This window comes from Panicum virgatum, chromosome 1K (genome assembly GCF_016808335.1).
Source record: "Panicum virgatum strain AP13 chromosome 1K, P.virgatum_v5, whole genome shotgun sequence".
NCBI lineage: Eukaryota > Viridiplantae > Streptophyta > Magnoliopsida > Poales > Poaceae > Panicum > Panicum virgatum.
This window is the reverse complement of record NC_053136.1, coordinates 17,678,991-17,699,394: the sequence shown is the minus strand read 5'-3', so window position 1 is coordinate 17,699,394 and position 20,404 is coordinate 17,678,991. Positions and strand designations below refer to the sequence as shown.

Here is a 20,404-nt window from a genome sequence, read left to right as displayed (position 1 = left end):
ACCAAGTCCAAGAATATTAATATTAATAAACTGCTGGAGGCGCCGCCGGCGAGCGTCGTCAAGCGCAAAGCTACAACTGGCCACGATGAGCCTGGCCAATCCAAACCCAATTAGTGGACTTGTGCCAAGGTTACCAAGCAAAATATACGTGTATCTCGATTACAGAAATTGATGCTGGGAGCGCTTAGGCTTGCCTGAAGGAGGTGCAAGAATTAGATAATGAGGTCAGGCGTCTTCTCAAAAAATTCAGAGCAGATGCGGGCGATGTGCCTCCCGTGCGTCGTTCCTCTGTCCTGGATGTTGTTACCTTACAGGAATCTGATATTCTCGATCCCTCCAAGCGGAGCATGTTCAACTATGTTAAGATGGACGTGCAAAATCTTAGAGACATGCTGCTCAGATTGCTGAGGCTTATTAAAGAAATCAATGATGTTCTAAACCAGTGGATGGGACTGTTCTGCAGCGAAGGGTGTTGTCGGTCAAAACCCACCGGCCAGTAGTGACAGGCAACACGAAGAGCCGGGAGGTCGCCGGGGCGCTGGCAGGCACTGCTCCCTCGTCAACGGCCGGCAATCCTGGCACACGCTGCGGTTTTCTAAGACGCAGGGCGTGCCACCTGATCTATACCTGATCAGGAAGTTGCGAACGTACTTGCAACGGTTTGCCTGCATACACAAACACGTGAAAACGTTAGTCCGAGCCGTGGTCGGCTCCCCAAGACGACTCTTGCATCAGCTTTAAAGAGCCGATGGAGTCCCGGTGTCAGATTGGATCTGCATATGCAGATGGTAATGGATAAAGCAAATAACTGCAAAAACTGCTTCAATTATATCTAGTTAATCTAATCCACGGCGGTAAAAGCTTCACTACTAGATCGGAACATCCTACACGTAGTTAGGCCTAACGAGTGTAAAAGATAACCGAACCTTAACCAGAAAAGAGGCCTAAGAACAAGCGAAAGCCGATTCCCGGATCAATCCCTATTAAGATCAAGGCAAAGCATCTAATACATCGCCGGATCGTCCAACCCGTTTGCAAGGCCTAAGCTAGCAGATATTACGCCAATTCTTAAGTATAAGAACAAACCGTAACAGATTAGATCTACTAGATAGAAAAGAAGCAGGGTGTTGTCTCCGCACAACTAATTCTATGCAACGAGAATTAGCATAAGATTAAAGCATGATTGCACGGAAACAACATGATATTCGTAGATGATGAACAACCAAGGCATGATAGATCCACTAAAAGTCATGCTACGAAAATCAGAATAACTAGCACTACTCGCCATCAAAAATGCTTCAGTACGAGTAATACCAAGGTATAAGCAAGAACAATGCTGCCCTGATCGCAAGAAGCGATCAGGGCAGCATGGCGCTTACTTGGATGAAACCCTAGAATTAGGGGTGGCGGTGCGCCGAGAGTTGTTGTTTGCAAAATGTGATGACGTCTCCTCTTTACAAATATCATAAGGTACATATTTATAGTCCGGAGACTTGGAAAACAATCTAAACTAATGTGTCCATATCGGACTCTATCTCTAACTCAATCTGAACTAAATCTAAGGATACATGGCCCATGTGGCCCAAATGCTTACGTAGGAGCCGATTCGTAAGCCTCCTTCCATTTCTTCATTAAGCCCAACTCACTCGCGGCCCACTAATTAACCTGTTAATTTATGGCGATAACACATGCCCCCTGGTTTTGGCAATGATAATTTTTACTTCTCATATAATTTTTACTTGCTGTCCAACTCAGCGTGTTGGCCTCTCTGACTTTTGCTTTTTCTCTTTCTTTTTTTTACTAGCCAACTCAACGTGTTGGCCTATCTCATTTTTTTTACTGGCCAACTCAACGTGTTGGCATTTTATAATGCAGCCAGATGGATCTCATTGGCTCTTGTCAGTTGCCTTCCCACATGCTCGTAAAATATTTCTTGAGGTGTTGGCCATTGACGGCTACAGGAAACTTGACACAATCTAATTCTTCAAGCATGTACGCATTTCCAGACAGGACCTGATCAACCTTGTACGGTCCATGCCAAGTAGGAGACCACTTACCATACTTCCTGTCTTTGGTTCCCAATGGTAGCACTGCCTCCCAAACTAGGTCTCCAACCTGGAATTCTTTCGGCTTGACCTTTTTGTTGTATGCACGAGCAACTTTAGCCTTGTTTTCCTTGATCTTCTCGAGTGACCAAAATCTTAGCTATGTAAGATCCTCCACATTATCACTCATTTAGGCTGCATACTCTTCAGCCGATAGATCGTTCTGAAACTCAACATGTCTTGATCCGACCGTGATCTCCCATGGCAACACAGCGTCTTGACCGTAGACCAGATGGTAGAGTGACGTCTTGATAGATCCGTGACACGAAATACGATATGCCCACAAAGCTTCTGACAACACCTCATGCCAGCGCCTAGGATATTCATCGATCTTCCTTTTGATCAGCTTGATAAGGCTCTGGTTGGATGCTTCAGCCTGTCCATTAGCCTGGGCATAATATGGAGATGATCTGATCAGCTTGAACCCCGTGTCATTGGCAAACTTTCTAAATTCCTCCGATATAAAGACCGATCCTCCATCGGTCGTAATGGTCTGAGGAATCCCAAACCTATGAATGATGTGCTCTTTAACGAAGCTGATCACATCTTTCGATGCCACCGACCTCATGGGTACCGCCTCCACCCATTTTGTGAAATAATCCATGACAGCTAACACCCATTGGTGACCTTTGCTAGATGGCGGGTAAATCTGGCCAATCATATCCATGGCCCAACCCCTGAACGGCCATGACTTAATGATAGGATTCATTACTGATGCCGGCACTATCTGAATCTTGCCGAATCTCTGACATGCCTGACATCCCTTGTAATATTTAAATCAATCCTCAAGCATGGTAGGCCAGTAATACCCTGATCGTCTAATCAGCCATTTCATCTTATGAGCCGATTGATGAGTACCGCAGGCTCCTTCATGAACCTCATGCAAGAGCCGATTCAACTCCGAAGGCCCCAAACATTTAAGCAGCAGTCCTTCCAAAGTCCTGTCGAACATGTCGTCCCCTATCAGAACATACTTCATAGCTTTGAGTCTTATCCTTCTGGGTGCCCCCCGAGCCGAATCCTTCAAATAATTGAAGATATCGGCTCTCCAGTCTCCAGGTTCTAGAAACTGAACCTCTACATCGACCCCATCGGCTGTTTCCTTGTATCCGGAAGCCATTTGTGCCAAGTCATTGGCTTTACTGTTCAAAGTCCTTCGTATCCAGTGGAAATTAATGTACCTGAATTGTGACATCAACTCACGGCACTGCATCCATAACGGAAAAAGAGCCTCACTCTCACATTTATATTCTTCCGTGAGCTGAGAAATCACCAGTTTCGAATCCCCAAATATTTCCACTGCTTCTGCACCAGCTTCCAAGAGTAATTCCATTCCCTTGCGAACGGCCTCATACTCTGCTAAATTATTGGTGCATGGAGTAGTCATCCTGATGGAAAAAGAATAAGTCGCCCCACAAGGCGATACCAAAAGAATTCCTACGCCGCACCCATCATCACAAGCTGATCCATCGAAAAACATGGCCCATGCACGTACAAAAAGTGCAGACACGTTAGTGTTGACCCTGTCTGCAATGAGATCCGCCAGTGACTGTCCCTTGACTGCCTTTGCAGGTTGATATCGGATATCGAATTCTGACAACGCAAACATCCATTTTCCTAATCGGCCTTTTGGAATAGGAGCCGCCAGCATATGCTTGATGACATCCGATTTACATATGATGATCGTTTCCGCCGAGAGCAAAATATGTCGAAGCTTTGTACATGTAAAGAATAAACAAAGGCAAAGCTTTTCAATCTCAGGATACCTGGTCTCGGCGTCCAACATGCACTTGCTGAGGTAGAAGACAACCCTCTCCTGATCGTCATGTTTCTGAATCAGAACCGAGGAGATGGAAGTGTCACCCACGGACAGGTACACGTAGATAGGCCTGTCCTGTTGAGGCAGAACCAATACTGGAGGCTTCGACAAATATTCCTTGATTTCATCAAGAGCCTGCTGCTGCTCTGCCCCCCAGTGAAACTCATCCTCGGACTTGATCTTCACCAGGCCCATGAACGGCTTGATACGCCCAGACAGATTGGAGATAAATCGTCTGACAAAGTTGATTTTGCTGATGAGCTTCTGTAACTCCTTTGTAGTAGGCGGCTTCATTGTCTTTACCGCTTCTTGACTCTTCAAGACGATCTCGATTCCTTGCTTATGCAACAGGAATCCTAAGAACTGACCGGCCGACACACCAAAGGCACATTTCTTCGGGTTCATTTTGAGCCCAAACTTCCGAGTCCGCTCCAAAACCTTACGCAGATCTTCCAGATGCCCCCAGCCGATATGGACTTGACCACGACATCATCAATGTAGATTTCTTCCAGCTTGCCGATGAGATCATGAAAAATGTAATTCATGGTGCGTTGATATGTTGCATCGGTGTTTTTCAATCCAAAGGTCATAACCAAGTACTCGAACAAGCCGACCGCACCTGGTACTCTGAACGCGGTCTTGCTTATATCCTCTAGGGCCATGAAGATCTGGTTGTAGTCAGCGTTACCATCCATAAAGCTTAGCATTTTGTGACCGGCAGCGGTGTTGGTCAATGTTTCTGCCATAGGCATCGGATATTCGTCTTTTGGAATAAAGTCGCTCTGTTGAGGTCTCTGAAATCCACGCAGACTCTCCATCGGCCATCCTTCTTCTGTACAGGAACCACACTGGAGATCCATTTTGCATACCTGCATGGCCTGATGAACCCTGCATCCAACATCTTTTGCACCTTTTTCTTAACCTCCTCCAAGACTTCATCCTTCATCTGCCTTGCTCGTTGTTGAAACGGCCGAAATCATTTCTTGAGCGGGAGCCGATGTTCGACGATGCTTCTATCCAGACCAGGCATTTCAGTATAATCCCACACGAAACAATCCCGGTATTCCTTCAACAGTGCTATCATCGGCTCACGCAGGCTCGGGTCTAGCTTCTTGCTGATAAATGTTGGTCGCGGCTTATCCCCGGGACCAATATCAACTTCCTCCAAATCGTCAGCTGATGTAAACCCGTACCCCAACTTGCCGTCGCCCGTAAAATCGACTGTGGATGCAGGCGACTCGTCATCATCTGCCACGTCGACAGCAAACACGGGGAGATGACAAAAGAAAATTTTCGGCCGACCGCACGAGCCGGCCGTTTCTATATTACTCCTCGAAACTGAATGCTCATTAACTAACCAACTGCCAGAGCAGGATACAGTCTGTCCACAATGTAACAGCTTCGACTCTAAACAAGAATTGTCTATTTTTTGGGGCCGGTTGCTGGGACCGGCCTCTCTAAGCCTGCTAGGCTCCGTAGCTTGACAAGATGTATTTATTCTGTGAGGCCAGTGGATAAGACAAGCCTCAATCCATTTTTTGTCGCTTCGATCCGATCACAGTCTTCCAGCGCGATCCCTGAGATCGGCTCTTGCCCTTCCGCGTCCCAGGCGTTCATGTCTTCGAGAATTACCTCGCTGGAGTCATCTGCATGGACCACCTCCACTTCATCGCCATCCCATTGGACCAAACACTGGTGCATCGTGGAAGGAACACAACAATTGGCGTGAATCCAATCCCTCGCAAGCAGCACTGTGTACGTACTCTTACTGTTGATGATGAAGAACGAGGTTGGGACGGTCTTGCGGCCAACTGTCAACTCCACATTGAGGACGCCCTGCACCTCTGACAGCTGGCCGTTGAAATCATTGAGCATCACGTTGGTCTTGATAAGATTAGCAGCAGAACGACCCAATTGATGCAGTACTGAGTACGGCATCAAATTGACCGCGGCACCAGTGTCGACTAGCATCCTATTCACAGGCTTGCCGTCGATGAGGCCCTTGAGATATAATCCCTTCAGGTGCTTGTAGCTTTTCTCCTTGGGCTTCTCGAAGATGATCGGCCGTGGACCAAGATCCAGCTGCGCGATGGCCAATTCCTCCGGTTGTGGCGCCCGAAACTCCAACGGGAGCAAGAACACCATATTCACATCAGCCGATGGCTTTTCATCGGCTCTTGGCTGCTTGGGGCGCCACTCCTTCCTTGGAGGGTGCCTTTCCATCCTTTGCGGGTGCCTGACTTGCTCTGCGAGATCCGGACGCGCTTTCCTTAGCACGTCGAGGTACCTTGCTTCTGCCTCTTCGAGATTGCGTAGGCGCTGCACTCTGCGCTTCTGTGAACGGCTGAGCCCGTCAGGATACCATCGTGGATGATGACACTTATCTTCCCCTTCTAGCTCAAGATCGTCCCTGGGTGGCCACTCAATATGGTCGTCATGACGTGCTTTGGGCCCCAAGCGCTGGAACACCGACGACTCGCCTGGCTAGCATCCCCGAGGCCGGCACTCCAAGCAATCATCGATAGTAGGCAATCGGCTCATGCCAGAATTCCAACAGTACCTGAAGAACGGGCAATGCCAGTGGTCGCGTATAGCCTGGCGCCTCCCCAACATCCTCCCCGTGCGGTGCTCATACTCCTCCTCTTCTGATTCATATCGGCGGCACAACTTGTACTGATACTGGTATTTTTCCAGAAGCCGATTAGAAGCTGGGAGTTGATTGCGGATGTGACACACTTGTTCCTCGGTAACATGTTGCTGCTCCGGCTCGTCTTCATCCTGGGGCTGTTTGCCAAAAGCGGCCTCTTTCCTCTGATCGACACGGCGGCGCATGGGTCCCGCCATGTTTATCTAGAACGCCAAGTTCTGGTCCTCAGGTCCAAAATCCGACAGCTCCACTATGTTAGCTTGTGGGAATGATTGACTGTCCACCTTCATCGTGTGTTGGGCCAGAATTAATCGGCCTTGTTTCATAGCCGATTGGATATGCCGACGCAGCTCCTTGCAGTCATTTGTGGCATGGGTGAACGAGTGGTGCCACTTGCAGTACAGCCTCCCACACGATGAAGGTGCCTTTCATCGGCTCTTGGCTGCTTGGGGCGCCACTCCTTCCTTGGAGGGTGCCTTTCCATCCTTTGCGGGTGCCTGACTTGCTCTGCGAGATCCGGACGTGCTTTCCTCAGCACGTTGAGGTACCTTGCTTCTGCCTCTTCGAGATTGCGTAGGTGCTGCACTCTGTGCTTCTGTGAACGGCTGAGCCCGTCAGGACACCATCGTGGATGATGACACTTATCTTCCCCTTCTAGCTCAAGATCGTCCCTGGGTGGCCGCTCAATATGGTCGTCGTGACGTGCTTTGGGCCCCAAGCGCTGGAACACCGACGTCTCGCCTGGCTAGCATCCCCGAGGCCGGCACTCCAAGCAATCATCGATAGTAGGCAATCGGCTCATGCCAGAATTCCAACAGTACCTGAAGAACGGGCAATGCCAGTGGTCGCGTATAGCCTGGCGCCTCCCCAACATCCTCCCCGTGCAGTGCTCATACTCCTCCTCTTCTGATTCATATCGGCGGCACAACTTGTACTGATACTGGTATTTTTCCAGAAGCCGATTAGAAGCTGGGAGTTGATTGCGGATGTGACACACTTGTTCCTCGGTAACATGTTGCTGCTCCGGCTCGTCTTCATCCTGGGGCTGTTTGCCAGAAGCGGCCTCTTTCCTCTGATCGACACGGCGGCGCATGGGTCCCGCCATGTTTATCTAGAACGCCAAGTTCTGGTCCTCAGGTCCAAAATCCGACAGCTCCACTATGTTAGCTTGTGGGAATGATTGACTGTCCACCTTCATCGTGTGTTGGGCCAGAATTAATCGGCCTTGTTCCATAGCCGATTGGATCTGCCGACGCAGCTCCTTGCAGTCATTTGTGGCATGGGTGAACGAGTGGTGCCACTTGCAGTACAGCCTCCCCTGCAGCTCTTACGTCATTGGTAGCTTGTGATTCTCTGGGAGCTTCAACTGCTTTTCCTTGAGCAGTAATTTGAATATCTGCTCTGCCTTGGCCACGTCAAAATCAAAGCCCTTCACAAGCCCCTTCTGTTTGCCCCACTTGCACGGGACGGGGTTTGCCCCCTGGGTCCACTCTGCCACAACCACTTCTTGTTCCTCGCCAGAATCATCGGAATCATCTGCTTGGGCCATGTTTACATGGCGCTTGAATTTTTCCTGGTACAGCTCCGGGTGATAGTGTTCATACGCCGTGAGCTTCTGCACCATGTGCGCTAGAGAAGTGAATTCCAACTGAAAAGCCAGATCCTTGATCGGCTTAGCGAGCGCCAAAACTTCCAAATCGACTGCCTCTTTCTCTGTAATGCGCAATGAGTAGCATCGATTCTTAACTTCTCTGAAGCGCTGCACGTACTTCGACACACTTTCCCCTCACTTCTTCTTGACTTGGGCGAGGTCAGCAATCCCGGCCTCAGCAGCCTCTGAGTGATACTGGGTGTGGAACTGATCTTCCAGTTGCCTCCAAGTCCGGATCGAATCTGGGGGCAGTGATGTATACCAGCCAAAGGCTGAACCCGTGAGAGACTGGGAGAAGAAACGGACCCTTAGAGGATCCGACACTGAGATCATCCCGAGCTAAGTTAGGTATCGTCTCACATGCTCGATAGATCTGGCCCCTTCTGACCTGCTGAACTTGGTGAACTCAGGGAGCCGATACTTGGGTGGCAACGGGATCAAGTCGTAATCACTTGGATACGGCTTAGAATAGCCGATCGCCTTTCTCTTGGGCAGGATGCCGAACTGGTCCTTTAATATTGCACCGACCCGCTCCACACTCCGAACTCCTGGGGCCGAGGGCTCAGCGCTCGGCCCGGTAGCGTACTTTGCTAGCCACGCTTGTTTCTCCGCATCTGTCCCTGAAGCTCCTGTACTCGCCAGCTGTCCTGCGCGCGTTGGGTTGATGTCATCAGGTATGTACACACATGTGTAGCTGTGCGGGATGTCCTTAGGAGGCTCGCTCAGGAACTGGCCTTCTCCACGGTCACCGCCGATCTTGTAGACGACGTAGATCGGCGAACCTTGCGGTCCTGGGGCCGTGAGCGAGTACGACACTGGTGGCCTAGAGTGGAGCAAGGCTTCTCCCCTATGACTCCCCAGGATTGGTCCTGATGGGGAGTACTGGTTCTTGATCACCTCCTGGACGACACGATGTGCCACACGCTCGAGCTCATTCACCAGGCTTTCTGAGTGCCGATGAAGCGTGTGAGCCACCATGTAGTTCATCTCCTGGCGCAGGGCTCTGGTGCGCTCTTCTGATGGTACGGACAGATCAACGTTGTCGAGAGCGCCTTCGGGTGAGAACCCCTTCCACCTGATGCCGTGGTTGCGGGTCCTCTCGAAAGAGCCGATGAGATCAGCTTCGAACTGAGCTTTGACCTCATCATATTTTTGTTTGTGTTCTGGAGTCAGCTCTTCATACGTGACAGGTTTGGTGACCGGCGGAATCGGTGCTTGGTCCTGAGGTCCTGTCATCTCTGCGGCGGGCGTTGTTGTTGATGAGTGTCCCACTGGGCGTGCCAAAATGTGTTGTCGGTCAAAACCCACCGGCGAGTAGCGACAGGCAATACGAAGAGCCAGGAGGTTGCCGGGGCGCTGGCAGGCATTGCTCCCTCGTCAACGGCCCGCAATCCTGGCACATGCCGCGGCTTTCTAAGACGCAGGGCGTGCCACCTGACCTATTCCTGATCAGGAAGGTGCGAACGTGCTTGCAACGGTTTGCCTGCATACACAAACACGTGTAAACATTAGTCCGTGCCGTGGTCGGCTCCCCGGGACGACTCTTGCATCAGCTTTAAAGAGCCGATCGAGTCCCGGTGTCAGATTGGATCTGCATATCCAGATGGTAATGGATAAAGCAAATAACTGCAAAAACTGCTTCAATTAAATCTAGTTAATCTAATCCACGGTGGTAAAAGCTTCACTGCTAGATCGGAACATCCTACACGTAGTTAGGCCTAACGAGTGTAAAAGATAACTAAACCTTAACCAGAAAAGAGGCCTAAGAACAAGCGAAAGCTGATTCCCGGATCAATCCCTATTAAGATCAAGGCAAAGCATCTAATACATCGCCGGATCGTCCAACCCGTTTGCAAGGCCTAAACTAGCAGATATTATGCCAATTCTTAAGTATAAGAACAAACCATAACAGATTAGATCTACTAGATAGAAAAGAAGCAGGGTATTGTCTCCGCACAACTAATTCTATGCAACGAGAATTAGCATAAGATTAAAGCATGATTGCATGGAAACAACATGATATTCGTAGATGATGAACAACCAAAGCATGATAGATCTACTAAAAGTCATGCTATGAAAATCAGGATAACTAGCACTACTCGCCATAAAAAACGCTTCAATACGAGTAATACCAAGGTAAAAGCAAGAACAATGCTGCCCTGATCGCAAGAAGCGATCAGGGCAGCATGGCGCTTACTTGGATGAAACCCTAGAATTAGGGGTGGCGGTGCGCCGATAGTTGTTGTTTGCAAAACATGATGACGTCTCCTCTTTACAAATATCATAAGGTACATATTTATAGTCTGGAGACTTGGAAAACAATCTAAACTAATGTGTCCATATCGGACTCTATCTCTAACTCAATCTGAACTAAATCTAAGGATACATGGACCATGTGGCCCAAATTCTTACGTAGGAGCCGATTCGTAAGCCTCCTTCCATTTCTTCATTAAGCCCAACTCACTCGCGGCCCACTAATTAACCTGTTAATTTATGGCGATAACAAAGGGTCACTTGGATTATCTGGTAGTTTGGAGTTCATGAGGGCCCTTGAGAAGCTTTCGGGGCTCCTTGGCGCCTGCAGATCTTCTGTGACATTAGCCGCCCGGGATCATGCTGGCGAACTCAAACAAATGGCTGCAGATATATATTCAGCGACCCGTGCCTATAGCCCTGAAGAAGTTGAACAGCCTCGCCATCGCCAGGAAGAAGCATTGTGAAATTTTACTTAGCCAGGTGGCACGGCACAATGAAAGGTTAGAAACTTTACATGCAATGATTCTGAAAGAAGAGAAAGCCCATGATGTCAAGGCTGATCAATAAGTTGGTAGGCACCACTGTCATAGACTTGCTCCACGACATACGGCCCTTCCCACTTTGGGTCAAATTTCCCTTTTTTGTCGATAATCGGTCGTCAGAGCACTAGCACCAGGTCTCCTTTCCTAAAGACTCATGGTTTAACAAGCTTGCACTATGCTCGGACCATGTTTCAGTGATAGAACTCGAGGTTCTACAGTGCATTAAGGCGGTCTTCTTTGAGTGCATCTAGTTCTTGGAATCGGAGGCGGACTTGTTCATGCATGGCAATTGGCAACTTGCGGTGCTGGGAGCTCCACTTCTAATCTGAACAGTTACTAGCACCAACCCAAACCACCTAAACATATTCCACCACCAAAGCAAACCCCTACTCAGATTCTCTATTCACCATGTTGCTACAAAAAATTACCAACCCGGTTGCATAAGACCATTAGTCAAGTTATTAGTAACCACCTAGCCCAACCATCACTGCAAGCTAAGCATGACTTTACATTACCCCTGCTACAAATTGCCCACAACCTGTGCTATCACTTGAAGTATTTGAGTCTGCATGGCCCTCATCTGCATCGGGTCCATAACCGGCGGTACCTGGGTGCCCTGATTTTGTTGTGGGTTGGCTTGAAATGGCCCTTGGTTCCTAGGTGCCCTCCGGTTCCAATTTGGGAGGCCCTAATTGTTGCCTCTAGCCTCCTGTTTGTCATTATTGTAGTTGCCATTCCTAGTGTTCACCATCTGATGATTTGTAGAAAGATAAGAATAGGATGCAAGAGAAAATGAGCTATAGATGGAATAGGAAAAGAAACTCAAGAGAGCGATGTAGTCATCATCTTCCTGGGCTGGTGGATCTCTCCCTTGAAGCTGAGCTTGGAGCACTTCATTCTTTCCCCTCTCATCCTCTAGCTGGTGGCGGATCTCCTATAGCTCTTTAGCGCCACGCTCCATCTATGTGTGAAGTGCGGCAGTGAGTCCAACTTGGGCAACCATCCTTGTGTTCAACCTCAAAAAAAATCATCCTTGTGTTTAGAAAGTTCTGCACTCCCATGATGACACTCCTCATCTCTCCTGGAGCACAACGGGGAAAGTGTCTCCATTCCGTATGATCAAGATCCTCCCCGGCATAATGGCATAGAACTAAGAGAGCCTGGCTCGCAGCATCACTAATCCCAGCTGTGAAAGTGGCTCTGGCTGACAAGGCATAGTGCACTGCCATCTCCACGGTCCCTCCATGGTCGTAGTCTGGTGCGAGGATGCGAGCTGACACTGTCCACTCCTCTAGATAGCATGGGTGAGTCCTCTGAGCGCCCACGTAGTCGATCTCCACTGGAATGTGCAGATGGTGGAACAGCATACGCAACGCCCTGGAGAAGTAGCAGTTCCCTAAGTGGTGGTGGAATAGCTCCAGGTCCAGCTGCTCCTCCATGTCCAGCTTGGTCTTCCTCTTCACCTTGCGCGGCTGCATCATGTGTATCTCCAGCTTCAGCAGGTGCATCCTCAGCTTCAGGTACCTCTTCAACTTCAGGTGGATCTTCAAGGTGGACCTCCTCAGCATGTACCTCCCCAACTTCATCATCTTCCTCATCCCAGTCAGACTTCTATCAGCTCTTCAGGTTCTTCCTCGTGAGGGTCTTCTGCAGCTACAGGTGCATGTACAGGTGTGGCTACAAGCTCAGGTGCAAGAACGGTTGTGCTAGCGTCAGCGGGAAGCAGGCTGCTGCTCCAGCGGGCGGCACTTCTAGCGAGAACCATTTACAAATGGACAGTTAGGCAAGTTAGTACAAAGAGAATTAGATATAGAACAACTGATAAGGTATAAATGAGCAGAGAAAGAATATGTATTAAATAACAATAATTAGCAACAAGGAGATAAATGACCAATGGACAAGAATTAATTAATCAAAAGCAAGAGCAATATTAATAACAGTTAAAGCAAGACTAGGGCTTTGTCGAAGCTTTGTGCCCCTATCGAACATCTGATAGTGGGGCACCCTGGTTCCTTTTTCTTTTTGGGCAATTGTTGAAGTATAGCTGCACTGCATGCCTCAGTAAGCTTGATTACTTCAGTAGTTGGCAGTGGTCGCTTGTTGTTGATTATGTCCTTGAGGTAGTGGGCATAGGTTTGGTCCTTCATTGCATCCATCAAAGGCACATTGATGTTCACTTTCTGTATAACCTCAACAGAGCAATTGAACTGCTCGTCTGTATTTGGTTTCTTTGCCCTTATAGGGAACAACAATACTTGAGTATCACAGAATTCATGTGGAGCCGTTTTCCCTTCATGAACCTTCTCGGATTCTTTCTGAGATGGTTCTTCTGCCACCGGGCTTGCCTTCTTCCTGTTAACATGGTTAGGATAAGGTGGATCTTGAGTAGTCTTACCTCCTCTTGTTGTTATCACCTTAACGTTCTCCATAGCAGGGGGCATGGCGGCAGCCACTTGAGCGAGTTGAGTCTCAATCATCTTGTTAAAACTCAGCTGGTTCTTGATGGCAGTGGAGAAGCCGTCCATCTTAGCACGGATGGTCTCCATGGATTTGTCAGTAGAGGCCAACTTCTTCTGAAGCGACTCATTGATCTTCGCTTGACCGTAGACAAGATCCCTAAAGATAGGTTGGTGAGGATTGAAAGAATGTGAGCCCGTCTGGGTTCGGCCGACCCAAGTGTTCGGTCGGCCCCAGATGGCGCCCTCCCAGGCCCATGTTCCTCTGGCTAGCTGACAGGTGGGCCCTGGTCTTATCCCTTGGGTGCATCTTGCTTGGCACGCCCGTTTCCTCCGGTTTGTGGGCCCTTTTTGTAGGTGAAACGCAGGCAGTGATCTTCTGTGCTTTTCTTGTGTGTTCACTTGTGTTTTCTTTTGTATTTAACCTATGGGTGCCTGCAGATCACAATTCATCAAAACTTGTGGAACCAATTAGCAATAAGCCCTATAACTAAGTTTGGTGCTCAAATGTTATGAAATGCTGCAGAAGTTGGTGGTTGGATTTTCATCATAAGAGCCGCCAACAACACCCCCACAGTCAACAACACCCCCACAGTTAACCCTTCTCTCGTACTCGAGTAAAGGTTGAATGACTAAGGTGGATGCATCTCCTTGATTGTATCCTGCATACAAGTTATTCCATGCTTTTTCCTGGACTTGTGAACTTTTGAGTGTCTACCACACTTATCTTGATAATTGAAACTTGGAACGGTTTAAACTTCAGGTTCCTTAGCCTTCCTTGCTTAGCAACTTGGTTTTTTTTATAAGAAAAATGATTGCTTAGCTCCTCAGCTTGTCCTCTCGGATCACTCTGTGTATGTCCTCACCTAGGCAAAGTGATGCCTTCTTCTTCTCCTACCTCTAAAAAGGCTTATGTGGAGCTGAGGGTAGGGGAACAATTGGAGGCATACCTGTTCCTCATATGTTGCTAAGTCAAAGACCGGATCCAAAGGAGAAACAAGTCATAATCCTTGATCAAGATGTGCAAGTGTGTGAATATTTTTGGTGGATGATGTATGAACTCCTTTTCATGAACCATCTCTCTCCATTTTTCTTTGGACATGGGCTATCTCTTTTCTTCTTTCTTTTTTTGAATACTTGGACCTTCATGTGTCCAACTCTTTTTTTTTGAATACTTGGACCTTCATGTGTCCAATTCTCTTTTTTTTTAAAACATGCCTTTTGAGCATGTGGCATACCTTCTTTGGGTATGCATCTTTTATTTCTTTTATTTCTTTTTTTTTGCATAGCCCACATCCTTGATGGTAAATTTGGAGAAAGATAGAGTCATGGTATGACTTGGAGTTTTATTTTGTGGTGGATGGAAATGCTTGCTATCTTCTAGTGTAGAAGTATAACATGTGGGTGGACGTGCACGTGATCTTGATCATAGGAATATGAAATGAATTTCTCAAAGGGTCACAACAATTTGACGAAGCTCAATGAGAAAACAAGTTGCATATGTGGGAGGTTTTCAATTTAGAACAACATATGGCCTTGGATAGGAATTTTATTGACAAGTGAGGAGCCTTGCTGCAAATTTTTTTTTGATAATTTACAAAAGAAATTCCAAGTACTTTGCAAGGAAGAGCTAGGTTCCATTCGTTCAACCATATCTCAAAAGTCAATTATTAGATAGCATGGGTTCCCTATCAAGTTTTAGTTCACAAGAGCAAGGCAAAAGTCTAGGAATAAAGAGTATGCAAGTTTTTCATGAAGTGCATGGAGTGCATAAAATTTTTGTTTAGATTGGGAATTTGAATAGGAAAGTGTGTGAGTTCGGAAGTGCAAACCAACGTAATGGATGATGTAGGAGCTGCATGGGAGATCCTGCCTTGGACGTGTCGCACGGTGCTGGTCTATCATGTGGTGGGGAGATCTTGAATGGGTTTGCTTCTCGTAATCCTTGAGAGACCTCCCCCACACTTATTCTTGTACCTGCTTTTATTCAAAGAAAAACAAAGGTGGAAAGAAGAAAGGACTCTGCCGGTTTTGAAATACCGGGGAGTCTAGATTTTTATTTGATTTATTTATTTATTAAAACTTTTTTTTATTTTTTTATTATTTTTTTATCAAGGTGTTATGTGGGTAGGAAGTTTTAATGTAGAAAACAGAAATCGATTAAATTAATTACATCTACCTCTTCCTTTGATTTAATGGGCTCGAGAAAAACTTTTAAACGTTGACCATTTACCTTGAAGATCTTACCTTCGTCATCTTGAACTATGATTGCCCCATGTGGAGATGCATGGATGACGGTGTATGGCCCCTTCCATTTGCTTCGAAGTTTTCCTTGCCCAAAGAGCTTGACCCTGGAATTAAAAAGTAGTACCTTGTCTCCAGTTTTGAATTCCTTGGGCCTGATTCTCGTGTCGTGCTATCTCTTGGTTCTGTCTTTATAGATCTTGGTACTGTGGTAGGCTTTTTCCCTCCATTCTTCCAGCTGGGATAGTTGGATCTTCCTATTTCTTCCTGACATCTTACTATCCATGTTCCATGTTCGGATAGCCTAGTGAGCCCTGTGTTCTAGCTCAACTGGTAGATGGCAGGTTTTTCCATATACCAGCTGGTATGGCGACATTCCTATGGGGGTTTTGTAAGCCGTCTTGTATGCCCAGAGTGCATCAAGTAGCTTATTCTTCCATCCTTTCCCCATTTCGTTGACCGTCTTTTGCAAAATGTTCTTGATCTGCTTGTTGGAGGTTTCTGCTTGCCCATTTGTGTATGGGTGGTATGGAGTTGCAATGTTATGCTGCGCCCCAAGCTCCTCCAAGAATTTCCGGAAGGTCCGGTCAATGAAATGGGACCCTTCGTCACTTATCACCATTCTTGGAGTCCCGAAACATGGGAAGATGATCTCATGAAACATCTTGCGGGCATGCTTGGCATCGGCTGATCTGCATGGTAATTCTTCAACCCACTTTGACACGTAGTCGACAGCGACCAAGATGTACTCACAATCCTTTGATTTTGGGAATGGTCCCATGAAGTCAATGCCCCAAACATCAAACAGTTCGACTTGAAGATCGAAGTTGAGGGGCATCGCATCAAGAGAAGTGATGCCACCTTGCATTTGGCACTTTCTGCACCTCTTGATGAAGTCTCGGGTGTCCTTATACATTGATGGCCAGTAGAAACCACTTTGCCATATTTTCGCCTGGGTGCGAAATATGCCATAGTGGCCTCCATAGGGTGTAGAGTGGCACTTATCAATGATTTGGATCCCTTCAGCTGTTGGTACACATCTTCTGAACAGGCCGTCTGAGCACACCCTGTACAGGTATGGATCATCCCATAGGTGGCGTCTACTCTCATACAACAGTTTCTTCTTATTTTCCCCCGGTGGCACGTATCCTGAAACCATGAAATTCACAATATTTGCGTACCACGGGTAGGAATCTGTCACCTTTAGCAGCATGTCGTCGCGTAGAAAATCGTTGATGGGAAGATGCTGCATGTTAGTGATAGGCATATGCGACAAGTGATCGGCAACAAAATTTTCTACTCCCTTTTTATCATTTATCTCTAGATCAAATTCTTGGAGTAGCAAGATCCATCTTAGCAAGCGTGGTTTAGCATCTTTCTTGGTTAACAAGTATTTCAAAGTAGCATGATCGGTGAAAACAATTATTTTTGCTCCAACCAAGTAAGATCTAAACTTGTCAATTGCAAAGACAATAGCCAGGAGCTCTTTTTCAGTTGTGGCATAATTTAATTGAGCTCCTGACAGGGTTTTGCTTGCATAGGCGATTGCATGATGCTTTTTATCTTTGGTTTGGCCAAGGACCGCTCCAACAGTATAGTCACTAGCGTCACACATTATTTCAAATAGAAGGCTCCAATCTGGGGGTTGAATGATTGGGGCCGAGACGAGTGCTTTCTTAAGGATTTCAAAAGCTCTAAGGCACTCGTCAGTGAACTCAAAAGGCACATCCTTAGCTAAGAGGTTCGTGAGGAGCCTAGCAATATGAGAAAAGTCCTTAATGAACTGCCTGTAGAACCCCACGGACCTAGGAAGCTACGGATCCCTTTAACGTTCACCGGAGGTGGAAGCTTTTCTATGACCTCAATTTTATCTCTGTCCACCTCGATCCCCCTCTTGGACACAAGATGTCCGAGAATGAGGCCTTCACGGACCATGAAATGGCACTTTTCCCAATTTAGCACCAGGTCCTTCTCTTGGCACCGCTGCAAGACACTATCTAAATTCTCAAGACAATGATCAAAGGTTTTTCCATAGACGGAAAAGTGATCCATGAAAACTTCCAAGATTTCTTCAATCATGTCTGAGAAAATAGACATCATGCACCTTTGGAATGATGCAGGGCATTGTAAAGTCCGAATGACATCCTTCGGTATGCATACGTTCCATAAGGACATGTGAATGTGGTCTTGCTCTGATCGTCAAGGTGGATAGGGATTTGGTGATAACCCGAGTACCCATCAAGGAAACAAAAGAAAGAATGCTTCGCCAGCCGCTCTAACATTTCATCAATGAAAGGCAGTACGAAGTGATCTTTCTTTGTTGCCGAGTTGAGTTTTCGGTAGTCAATGCACATCCTCCACCCCGTGATGGGTCGTTGTGGGATTAGCTCATTCTTGCTGTTCCGAACGACCGTCATTCCTTCTTTCTTTGGCACAACCTGGACGGGACTCACCCACTCACTGTGAGGCACGGGATAAATTATCCTGGTGTGCAGAAGCTTTAGGACCTCTGTCTTGACAACCTCTCTCATTGCATTATTTAGCCTACGCCGAGGCTCCCTAGAAGGTGTGAAAGATGGGTATACAAGAATGCGATGAGTGCAGAGCGTAGGGCTGATTCCCTTAAGGTCCTGGAGTGAGTAATCGAAAACAGGCCTATGCTTTTCTAGTATGGCTAGGAGTTTGGTTGTCTCCACGTCAGAAAGTTTATTGCTTATGATGACGGGAGATTCGGTGTCGCCGTTTAAGAAAGCATAGCGAAGGCCAGAAGGAAGAGGTTTTTGCTCGATTGGTGGTCATGCTGTACGTTCGTCAGTGGGAAGGTCAAGAGTCTTTCCTAAGTCATCTTCTCCTTGAATGAAGAGTTCAGCATCTTTTTCTAAAGACGACTCAGAAGGCTCAAAGAGAGAAATGGCCATCACTTCTTCAACCGGCTCTGGTTCGGGGAGAAGTTCAGCGGGGGAATTCTTCGCCCGAGAAATCGGGATTGAAAATGTTTCTCTCCCTAGCTTAACATCAAGGGTTCCTAAAAGAGGGGCTTCTAGGAACAACTTCTCAAAGGGGTGCCTGATTAAAACATCGAAGTCATATACATCGAATATATGAAAATCAAGGGCAACCTCAAAATCATTATGACATACAAGTACGTCATGGACTATCCCAACTCCCTCTAGGACGGATCCTGGTGAAATCCTGAGGGTTTTCTCGGTTGGAACCAAAGAGTTCTCCAAATGCATAAACGCATAGGAGGCCGACATGATGTTTGCTCCAACCGTGGGATTGTATAAGACCTCCACCAATGTTCCTTGGATAAAATAGTGAATTGTCAAAGAGGGAGCGATAATCTGAAGTGGTTCAGACGATAACTCACCCTCCTGTACCCATTCGCTGCTCATGACAGCGGTTAGGTCTCTAACCATCTCTTTAAGGAAAGCCTTATCGAGAGGTTCAGCAGGACCAATTGGAACTGGGGGTCTTTTCTGGTAGAGGCAATTCGAGGTGTTTCCAAAATCTTCGAATAAATCATCCTTGAATTCAAAAGGGAACTCTGGAGGTTGAATTTCTTCTTCCTCCATTGTTTTTGATTCGGGTGAAGGCTCGGTGGTTGAGTCCAGGTGGTTTAGAGTTAAGATTTCTGACTCAATCAGCTAGGCTTCCCCATGGCTTGAAGGTTCTTCTAACGGGAGGGCTTCGGTGAAGGAGGTGTTTTCTAGAATACGGTCTAGAAGAGCCTCGGCTTCGGAAGTGGTTTTGTGCATGAACGACCCTCCAGTAGTGACATCAAGCTGTAGGGCAGACTCCATGCTAAGCCCTAACCAGAAGTGTTGAAGCAACATGTGGTCGGGGATAGACAAGTCTGGGCCAGCATGGGTTAGCTTGGAAAACCTGGCCCAGGCTGCACCTATGGACTCCTTCTCATCCTGACGAAAGTCGAGGATCTCTTATTGTAGGGAGGCAATGCGAGACACAGGGAAGAACGCAAGACAGAATCTATCTCTTAGCTCAACCCACTCTCCATTTACCTTCCCTACGTTATGGGCGTACCATTGCTTCGCTCTCTCAACAAGAGAGAAAGGAAACAACTTCCACCGAAGTGTTTCTTGTGCCATGCCTGCGATTGACAAGCATGAGCACAGCTGCTCGAACACTCGTAGGTGGTCATAGGGATTTTCATGGTCCTAACCAGAGAAGGATTGTTCCCGAACCATGGCTATGAAGCCAAGGCAGAGTTCAAAGCCTGAGGCTGTGAATGGCTTGGAGGATTTTGGTGGCTCTAAGAACTCGCCCTTGGGAGCAGAGAATTGGTGGATAGAAAGGTGATCCATGGAAAAAGGAATAAAGAAAGAGAAAGGTAAAAAGAAAGGATATACTGGCAACTAGGCTCGAAGACAACTACAGCAACCGTTCCCCGACAACGATGCCAGAAATGCTTGTTGGTATTTCTTAACTCTCCAAGAGAAATCCGCAAGCGCACGGAAATACCGTTGTAGCACTTCACCCGGGAGTATTCAGGGTATCGTATTTTCCACGAGGAACGGAAGTGTACCGGTCTTCTAACTGAGTTACCCGGAGGAAGAGAGAAGGGTGGCCTTTAGGTAGTGTGGTCGTCTAAGAGAAGAGATACTTAAGAGAGATAAACTCAGCTCTCACCCGCTTGCTTCGGGCACCGGCTTACTCCTAGTCT

At 47.3% G+C, this 20,404-nt stretch overlaps 1 pseudogene; it reads right to left on the bottom strand.

Moving 5' to 3' along the window:
- Positions 1-12,960: 12,960 nt before the first annotated feature.
- On the bottom strand, positions 12,961-19,295 carry LOC120653473 (annotated as a pseudogene).
- Between the last annotated feature and the right edge of the window lie 1,109 nt (positions 19,296-20,404).